Source organism: Homalodisca vitripennis, chromosome 8 (assembly GCF_021130785.1).
Source record: "Homalodisca vitripennis isolate AUS2020 chromosome 8, UT_GWSS_2.1, whole genome shotgun sequence".
In the NCBI taxonomy this organism is placed as follows: domain Eukaryota; kingdom Metazoa; phylum Arthropoda; class Insecta; order Hemiptera; family Cicadellidae; genus Homalodisca; species Homalodisca vitripennis.
The window spans coordinates 11,144,889-11,155,261 of record NC_060214.1 but is presented as its reverse complement, the minus strand read 5'-3'; the positions used below and the strand labels follow the sequence as shown (position 1 = coordinate 11,155,261).

At 31.2% G+C, this 10,373-nt stretch overlaps 1 non-coding gene across 1 annotated transcript; it reads left to right on the top strand.

The window, feature by feature from the left end:
* Nucleotides 1–2,441: 2,441 nt before the first annotated feature.
* Trnag-gcc lies at nucleotides 2,442–2,512 on the top strand. The gene has a single exon. It is a non-coding gene; the product is annotated as a tRNA-Gly (tRNA).
* Nucleotides 2,513–10,373: the final 7,861 nt, after the last annotated feature.

The following is a 10,373-nucleotide window of genomic DNA, read 5'->3' as shown; positions in this document are numbered from 1 at the left end:
AAAAATATTAATAGCTTTTTGAACTCTTTACAATATGAAGAATTGCAATATTAACATTTCCTCTTTACGTATATTTTTTGTGTGAATAACCTCGATTTCCTTGTGACCTTCCTTCAAAGTTTGGTCTTACAAATATATTGTAAAAATACCTCCTTTGATTGAAATTTTACATTATTCGTAAAAATGAATTACTGAGTATTTTATAACACTTATTCCACTCTGTATTGTATTAATAGGACCAAGGAAATTTAGTCAGTAAGACATCATTTGTATGGTTAAAAATAAATATATTTATTCAAAATAACATTATTATATTAAATATTGTTTACGAACTTATATTTAACAGTCAGTAAATAATATTATCTAATAACTTGAGTAACAAAACAGAACAAATTACAAACTAATACTAAATACAACCTTATTAAATCCATGAGATCAATACAACAGTCTAAAATCTGTATTAACAATGTTAATTTAATATATTATACATGAAAATGTGAAAATTAATAAAAAAATAAGAACAGAGCTAAACTGAAGTTTCATCAAGAATTACTTAAGGATTACTTTTTACTTTTGTATAGGCCTAAGCAAGATACTTTTGGCTCAAATAGTAGTAATAAAAATAACACCGTAAAAAGTAATGCTATTAAGGTGTGAATATCTTGAAATTAACTTTTACTATAATTATTCAATCTAAACAAATTTTACATCGTGGAGCACTTTTTTTATTGAATTGTATATTTTTAAATATAAAGCATGGTAAAAGAAATTCTAAGGAAACCAACTTATCTGACTGACATAGTAAATTTTTCTAGGTTACATGAAAATGTAGAACTCATGTGTAATTTTTTGTTTTAATAAACTGTTAGGAAGTTAACAATTCAATAGACATGAATAAAACAGAAACTTCAATCTATAAACATGTCAGTTTTTGTGTTCTATATTAAATACTAAAAAATATATAACCCTTATTTTAAACACATACACAACTACATGTATATCAATTATTTGCATAAATTCAAGTTCATATCTACACATTTTAATGTATTTATTGGTTTAGATATGTTGATGATATCTTGTGTCTTTTCAATGGAGATGAGAACCAAGCAGAACACTTTTTAACATTCCTCAGCTCTATATTGCCAACAATTACGTTTTCAAAAGTAATCCAAAAAGTCAAAATTAATTTTCTTGATACAAGCATTTCTAATCTTATGGAAATCACTCATTTGAAATTTATAGAAAAACAACCCAAACAGATCTAATACTATCATCCTCTAACCATCCTTGGAAATACAAATTAGCAGCATTTCACTCAATGGTGAACAGAATGTTAAATATACCAATGAGTGATGAGAATAAAACTAAAGAAATGAGAATAATAAAATATCTAGCTGTCAAAAATGGATATCAAACCCATATTGTAGACAAAATGTTTAAGAAGAAACAAGAAATATCAATAAAACCAACATAATAATACCTAATCCTAATACTAAAGAAATTCAGAAATATATATGTGTAATTTTCAGTACTAAATTAAATAAAGCTGTTCGAAAAAACCTTTCAAAAATTCAACTATTTCAATCAGTAAAACAAACAAGAAATAATACATTTAAATTATTGAAAACAAAGTGAACAAAAATGATGACAAACAAGAATTATACAATCAATATGGAGTATACAAAATTAACTGTAGTGACTGTGAAAGTTATTGTATTGGACAAAGTGGTAGAAATTTTAATAAAAGGTTTAAAGAACATATACTATCTTTGAAAACAAGTAACATGTCTACAATAATGTCTACCAGTATAATACTACCTAATCCTAATACTAAAGTAATTTAGAAATATATATGTGTACCTTTCAGTACTAAATTAAACAAAGCTGTTCGAAAAACCTTTCAAAATTCATCGCTTTCAATCAGTAAACAAACAAGAAATAATACATTTAAACTTATTGAAAACAAAGTGAACAAAAATGATGACAAACAAGAATTATACAATCAATCTGGAGTATACAATATTAACTGTAGTGACTGTGAAAGCTATTGTATTGGACAAACTGGAAGAAATTTTAATAAAAGGTTTAAAGAACATATACAAGCTTTGAAAACAAATAAAATGTCCACAATAAAATCAAATTTTGCTGAACACTTATTGGAAACTGACAATAACTACAAAAATATTGAAAAGAACATGAAACTTTTAGATATTGAAAGGAAAGGAGAGAAATTAAACACAAAAGAAGAATTACATATCGGTCTAAATAATAGTAACATTTAAAATAGTATTCCAAAAAATAAGACAAATCCAATAAAAAATATATATATATATCAAATACAGATTACTAATCTGTCTTCCGATCATATGTTAGTTTGGTTATTTAAACACATATGTGAAAGAAACGGCTAAATACAAAATAATTGAATCGTAAAAAGTGAGGGCTCTGTGGTGTAATGGTAGCACATTCACCCGCCAAGTGAGAGATCCGGGTTCGAGTCCCGGCGGAGCAAGTACTTTTTGTGATTCAATGTTCAATGAAATTAAATTAGGCTATTGCTACTTATACAAATTTAATGAGTGAATAAAAGTCATTTGACAGGTATTTGGTCTTCCGATCATATGTTAGTTTGGTTATTTAAACACATATGTGAAAGAAACGGCTAAAATATACAAAATAATTGAATCGTAAAAAGTGATGGCTCTGTGGTGTAATGGTAGCCCATTCACCCGGCAAGTGAGAGATCGGGGTCCGAGTCCCGGCGGAGCAAGTACTTTTTGTGATTCAAAGTTTATTGAAATTAAATAAGGCTATTGCCACTTATAAGATTAAAGATTATATAGTAACTTAATCTAAAAAACCTAAATCTAAAAGTCTGAATTTGCAAGGTATAAAATTTAGAAATTTTGTTTCTGTATTACATTTTTTAAGATAATTTGACTACCTTTTTATCTTAAAAAATGTGACTGTATATTATAAAAATTAAAAATTTTGAAAAAATCAAGCTTAATAAATTTGAAATTTTAAAAGGTAATTAAATTTAAATTTAAAACGATATCTTAAAATCGTTAAAAATTTTATACCTTAACAAATCCAGACAGGCCCTGGCGTCCTCGGTGCTGTCGTGACCCTCAGGATTGCCCTGGATCGACCTGCCGAGGACGTACATTACCAGGTCCCTCAGTGCCCGGCGGAACGGCAACCCACGGCGATGAGGGAAGACGACCGCCGTGTCCACGCAGGAAGAGTGCACCATCCTCAAGGCTCTAAGGTCGTTCTCAAGACCGTGGCCTATGAGGATGGTGTCTTCCTTTATGAACTCGGTCAGGTCACTCTGTACTTCCCTCAACGTCTTGAAGTTGCCGCGGTAGTCTTCCTCCTTGACACCGGAGAACCTCGTGTTGTAGTCTACGATTTCGGCTTCAGGTCGAACCAGGGACTCGTACTTCACCGAGCCGTCCTGAGTGATCACGGTGACCTTCAAGAGCTCTAGGCCCCTGACTGTGAAGCCCATCTCACAGTCAAGGGCGTAGACGTCTGGACGGTCCTCTGGAGTGGGATTCTGCCGGGGGAGGGTCCTGACGAATCCCTCCAGAGGACCGTTCATACCGGTGGAGATCCCACTCCACACATGGCGCCTGCAGGTTGAACATCCCTGGGAGGACGGGATACCTTGGCAGCAAAGGTAATAGGATGGGCAGGATGGGTTGGGGTAGAGACGGCCCCAGTGATAGGAACACTGTTCGCTGCTCAGGTACTCCCCATTGTCGGTGACAAGGAAGTACTTTTTGCAGCGAACACATTTGCGCTCCACGGCCCCTGTCTTAGGAGGGGTGTGGCAACTGTTTCTATCACTGGTATGCTTGGGGATAGGGTTGGGGCGGTTGAGGCTCATGGTGGAGTCAGACCCCATCGGCACAAACTCCTTGACGTCTACATTGAATCCTTGACTACGAGGCTGGCTAGGGTCAGAGGTCCTGAGAATCATGGCTTTCCCAGGAAAAAGCTCACTCTCCACAGGATAACCTGAAATGAAAATAACAATATATTAGATTATAGTAAATTATTAGTATAATGACTTACATCAAATTAATAAATGGCAACAACTCAAAAGAGTAGTTTGAATATAATAGAGCAGCAGGTTTTGAATGTAATACTGTTTGTTTCCTAGGGATGCACATAGATCCTGACTTTAACTTTACAACCTCACATTGATCAGCTAAGTAAGAAACTAAACAGTTGGATTTTTATCTTAGATATTTATCAGGATTCTTAAATAAATCTATTCTTAAGATTTTGTATTATGGTTATATTTTTCGGCTGGTATTATATGTTATTGTCCTTTATCGTCATCCTCTTTCAACCGAGATTTTAGACGGCAAAACTCTATAATAACTAGTGAAACCCTATCATATCAAAAAAATTATATAATTATCTCATGAACAGGGTGGGTTATACATTCAAGAAATTCTTGGACGGCTTTTCTCTAACAGTTAAAGTTTATAAATTATATTATTTAATTGCCATGTTAAGTGATGTTTTTGGGATCTAATTAAATTTGAAATTACATATACAAATAACATTATATGTAATATAGTTTTTATAAATATTATACGTATATGATTGTGACAATGTTCTATACAGTGTTGTGATGTTATGAACAATAAAAAATTAGATTTTCTTTAAATAGGTTATTAGAGGAAAATTTTTGGATTTAAAAATGATTGAAGTTTATTTTAATAAAAATATATACTCGGAAATGTAACTAGATATGAGGAGTGATTAAGTGTAGAGACTTACCAAGCTCAAGAAGTTCACTTGGCTTGAGGAGGTAGCTCTTGAGACAGTTGTGCAGCTCACAACCGCTCCCTCCTCGCACCGAGGTACCAGGGCTTCCGCCGTCTGCTCTGATGGGCCCCTCCTCGTCACTGGAGCTTTCGGTGCTGCTGCCATCTGTTGAGATAACAACAAACAATTGGAATTATTTTCCTTATTTTAGAATCCTATCAATTTTTGATACTTGGATGTTAAGCATGAGGAACTGAAAACGGATAGAAGCATAAAGATCTGTTGAAGTAGTAGTAGTAGTAGTATTTATTACAAATACGCTCTATGATTTATTACAGTGATATTTTTAGACGAACAATTTAAGATATTACACTGCTATTTTGTTTTTGTTTTGTTTATTTCCAAAAATTATAAGTAGTTTATAAATTTGTAAACAACAAATATATAATAATAGATTTGTTAATTTTAAATAACAATCAGATCATATTTTGCAATCATTTTGCATTCAAAACACTTAATAAATCGAAGGTAGTCAATGTAGTTATAAAAATGGAAATTTTAATTATTAAATATTAAGTACAAGAACTAAATCTTTTAAAAACATTTTGAGCGAAAGTCAAGACGAATTAAATAAAATGGACAGAAATATACTAACCAGACCGAAGTGTCCTGGACTCTCCGAGGACGGCGTGAAGAGGGCTTCCTGGGACGGCGGGCTGGGGACCTCCTGAGACGGCGGGCTGGGCTTTGCCGGGAACGGTCAGCAGGGGGGTTAAAGGACTGGGGGGCAGAGGTGTTCTAGGAACGCCTAGGATAGGGGTCATGGGACTGGGAGGCATTGGTCTGATGGGACCTGTTAGGTGGGAGATGACTGGGACGGGACCCTGGATAAAACCCGTTCCCGGCGAAACGATGGGACCCCCATAATATATATGGGGTTGTGCTGAAAATAACAATAAATTCACATTATGAAACACAAGCTAATAGCTGATTATTAGATTCTTTGTAATGGTTAACAATTTATTGTTTCATTAAATTTAGCAAAATTGTAATTATTGAACCGTTAGTTAAAAATTGTTATTTAGAGTCATTAAAAAGTTCTCTAATTATCTAGTGATAAAATCATAGAGAACACATGAACTAACCTATACTAATGTGGGGGGCACCATACTGGCCGGCATGTACTGGAGCTGTAGGTGGCCGGGGGCAGTAGGGCAGGGGTTGTTGTCCTGAAAATACGAATTACTGAAAATAAGTCCTGAAATATACATAATTAATAACTAATGAATAGTTACAATGAATTATAAGATGGTTCACCTTTAGGCAGTTTGTGACAAAATAGGTGCTATGTCGTTATATTTACTTTACAATGTCCTCATTTACGATGGGTGTATGTTTTACCACCTTAAAATTTTGAAGCAGTTACTGCTTGAACTTTGTAGATTATTGAAATGTATTAAACATTAATTTTAGGTGCAGACTTTAAATGTGTCCTCTCACAGACATAACTGAATGTGGATATGGTATATAATACTTCTGAATCTAATTACGAGAACATGATATAGCTTTTGTCAAAGGACCTGTGAACTTGGTGAATCAATATGGCGTTATGTAAATTAATTATAAATTTAAATATGTGATATTGATTTAAATCTGTCTACACTGATCACCTAACGGCTGAGAAACATCCAATGACACTTTCATTAGTTGTTCTCTTCTTTTTGTTATTTTTAAAGCAATTAATAATTAAATTTCTAAAACTCTGAGATACAAAGTACCATATTGAATTGAATGTAGTCTCGGGTTTTTACGTAGTAAACTATATTTATAGCGGTATAAAAGCAATGTCTACAAAACACATACGAAATTAAATGCTCACCTTATTCTGAATTCCATTGGTAATAAATATTAAAAATAATAAAACTATAATGATCTGATAATATGTAAGTATTTAGAAAAGCATAATGTTCTTACCGTGGTAGACGATATGGGGATACCCCATGGGGTATACCCCAGCACTTCCAGGTGCCATAATAGTTGGCACATAGTGCTGGGGCCGGCAGCCCATGTGGCGGGGGACTTGGCAATCTAAAAATAACATGGAAATTAAAATGTAATTTAATATAAAATAATAATTCCTGTTAGATTAAATTATATATATACGTATTTTGCATACTACTCTTTCCATCAAACGGTTCGAATATACAATATTTTGCTAACGTTACTTGTATTATTTATCGTTCGCTTAGTAGCCCCTGGTTTATCTCCCATTTATTTTGCTAAATACAGAAATGTGATTGTGTAATGGTATTTACTTTTTAAAACTTTTTAATTAAACCTTTAAAGACACAATGTGTCAATTTTGAAGTTCTCTTGTAAATTAGTTTTAAATGACCCTTACAACGACTAAGTAAAGTAGTATAAATTGAATAATTATTATAAATTAATGTATTTGTTAATTATTGCCGTAGTTTACACAATATTCTTGACATTATTTTAAAACTGTATTTGAGTTTTTAAAGCGTTTTAAGTAGAAAACAAAAAAAGCGGTTAGCAAATGTTTACTTCTAAAAGTAATTACTAATATGCGAGTGTCACGAATAACACACTTCCAAATTTCCTCCCGTCCAAATATATTTTTCATTGCATAAACCAGTAAAAATATTTTTTATTGTAGTGATTTTGGTTGAAAAAATTAAGAAATGCGATCAGTAACGTTGTTTTATACATGACATTAATGGATTCATATAATTTATAACTGGAATGAATGTAGTGTACAACTAAGTTTTGACTTTTTAGTGACCACCTGTTACAGCAGACTGTAACAAAGCATGTAACAATTATTATTTCCTTACGCTACGCCACTACTTTTGTAAATACATAATTACACTTTCAATAAAAGCAATCAAACCAAAGATATATAAAGGATAAATTATTTAATGTAATACTTAGTGGCAACTGACCATTTGCTATTATGCCGTACTGAAATTTCCAATTCGTATTATCGATTAGAATATACAGTTAATATTTTTACAAATTCTTGACATTGCTCTGAAACTTCATGAGAGTTTAGTCAAGAACAATTTAAGTGGTGCAAAAATCAATAATAAGTTTGCATTTATGAAAATAAGTAATTAACTATTTTATTATTTAACGCTACTGTTTTGGTATAGAAAACTAACACACTTCAATAACAATAATCAAACCGAAGAAATATACACGTATACATTATTAACTGTAAAACCTTTTGTTATTTTTATAATGTATATTATAATGTACGAATTATCTATCATCATTATATGTAAAAAGTGTTTCTGCCTTAAATAATGGTTTCTGCAAAGATTCTAGAATTATACACTATAAGAAATACAATAAACGTTAAAACCTACATATTGATGTTAGTAAGAAACAAGTAAGTCATGTAAAATATTGGAAATTGCATTACCTATATCTTTGAGACCAAATTTAAATCACAATATATGTGGTTTACAGGTACACATAAAATATCTGTGCTGCGGTTTTTTATAACAGAATTAATAGATAAATATGCGTAAAGGTTGTTTTACTTACTAAGGTATTTTATTTTTTTGATTATACCTATAATTTTGCAGTCAACCGAGATGAAAATACTTTTACATCTTAGTACCTTAAATATATATTTACTAGTAATTTTTATAATTATATAATGTGTGTGCGAACAAAGTCAGTAATATAAAAAAGACCTCTGAGTTGTGCGGTAAAGGTTTAGATGATAAATAGTCTTGATTCATGAGAAATTCAGGTCTTTTAAGCTTATTATCTACTTGGCTGATATAATAGTTGCATTCGTGTCTGGTGGTTTGAAAAGTATGGCCTGTAATAATATTCTTTTATTAAGCATTTTTAATATTGATAGCTTTCTCTCTCTTTGGTGAATACCATCATACATTGTGACCAAAATAGTTTTTCTACGAGAAATTCTCCTATCGATTTCACATAAAAATTTCTTAGCGCAAGTTTACAATAAAATTGATTTTGTCTCACAATTAAAAAAAGTGCGTAATTCTACAGACTGCTAAATTAAGGCTTAAGAAATGCAGTTAATGAATATTGCCTATAGCAGAAACACGTATTAAAAGTATTTTTTGTATATATATTTTAATATTAAAGAGTAGACTTTTGCGTTTGTGTACCTTAATTTAAAATAAATAAACCTGAATTGGTTTTTTATAAGTAATTAAATACTAACATCAATTTTGTTTGGTAGAAAACCTATAGGTTAGACTTGTTAACTATGTAGACTACAATAGATCATGAAATGTGAGTCCTAATAAGCAATGTATTTAGTGACTTTTATTAGCATAAACAATGCTTAAACTATAATATATATTTATAGATACAATACTGTTAAAAAAGACCTGTAACATTTAATTTTTCTCCACATAACTTATATCCTAAAATTGACAAAATAACGCTGTCTAATATGTGTAGCAAAACAGGGCCATTATTCATATTTTATAAAATTAATTAAAAACCTATAGTAAATATTTATATCGTTGATTAAATTAGCGTTTATTAGGTTTAGAATTTTTAAAACCTTGAGCAAATAACTTATTTCATATTAACTTTAAAAATAAAACAGCACTTTTAAAAGTTTAGAACAGAACTTTAGATTTGTAAGATTGATTCTGGTGCGACTATTTGGTAATTACAGTATTATTCAAGAAGTCCTTATTAAGTATCAAAGGAAATATGTAAAAACATGTGTATGGTTTATATTATTTTGTATACATTGATATAGTACGTTGGTTTTGTTTATCATTGCTTCCTTAATTAATTTATTACAGGTAATTTAGATTTGTTTGGTTAATATTTCTTATCATGAGCCGAGAATCAAAACAGTTTTTAGTTTTAATGATAATTTATTTTTGAAAGTTTAACAGTGAAATAATAAAACGAGACAAATTTAAAAAAGAAATAAAAATATAAGTTGTTGCACGCATATTATTTATATATTTTTTATTGAGGTACCTCTAATAACTATACTACTAAAAATAAGGGCTTAAACGTTGTTTTCATGGAGTTAAATCAAGAAGGTATCAAAATCTTTATGTATACGTAGTATATGGAGTTAATTTATATATGTTGTTACAATTAAATTTTTAAAGAATTGCTTAAATTTTTCTCATTACAGATTGTGGTCTTCAAAACTCAAATCATTCTCTAACAGTATGACATGCTGGAGGTAAAATGAATGGCACATATATGTGTGTGTGTGTGTGTGTGTGTGTGTGTGTGTGTGTGTGTGTGTGTGTGTGTGTGTTGTACATAAGTTAAAAAGTTAAAGTTAAATATTTTTACTTACGAATTTGCTGCATTCTGCAATAATATCTTCGTGCTAATACACAATAAATCTTGCACAAATCCTTAAAATTTTTTGGAATGAAGGGTTTAGGGTGCTTGCGCCGTATTTAAGGGAAACCCCTATGGATTGGTGGTGGGGGCAGGGCGGTGATAAGACCTAAAACTACGCTTGTGCATTGTTAATGCGCATGCGCGGTGTGGAACAGCTTGACTCACAGGACAACAAGCAGACAAGTTTACTT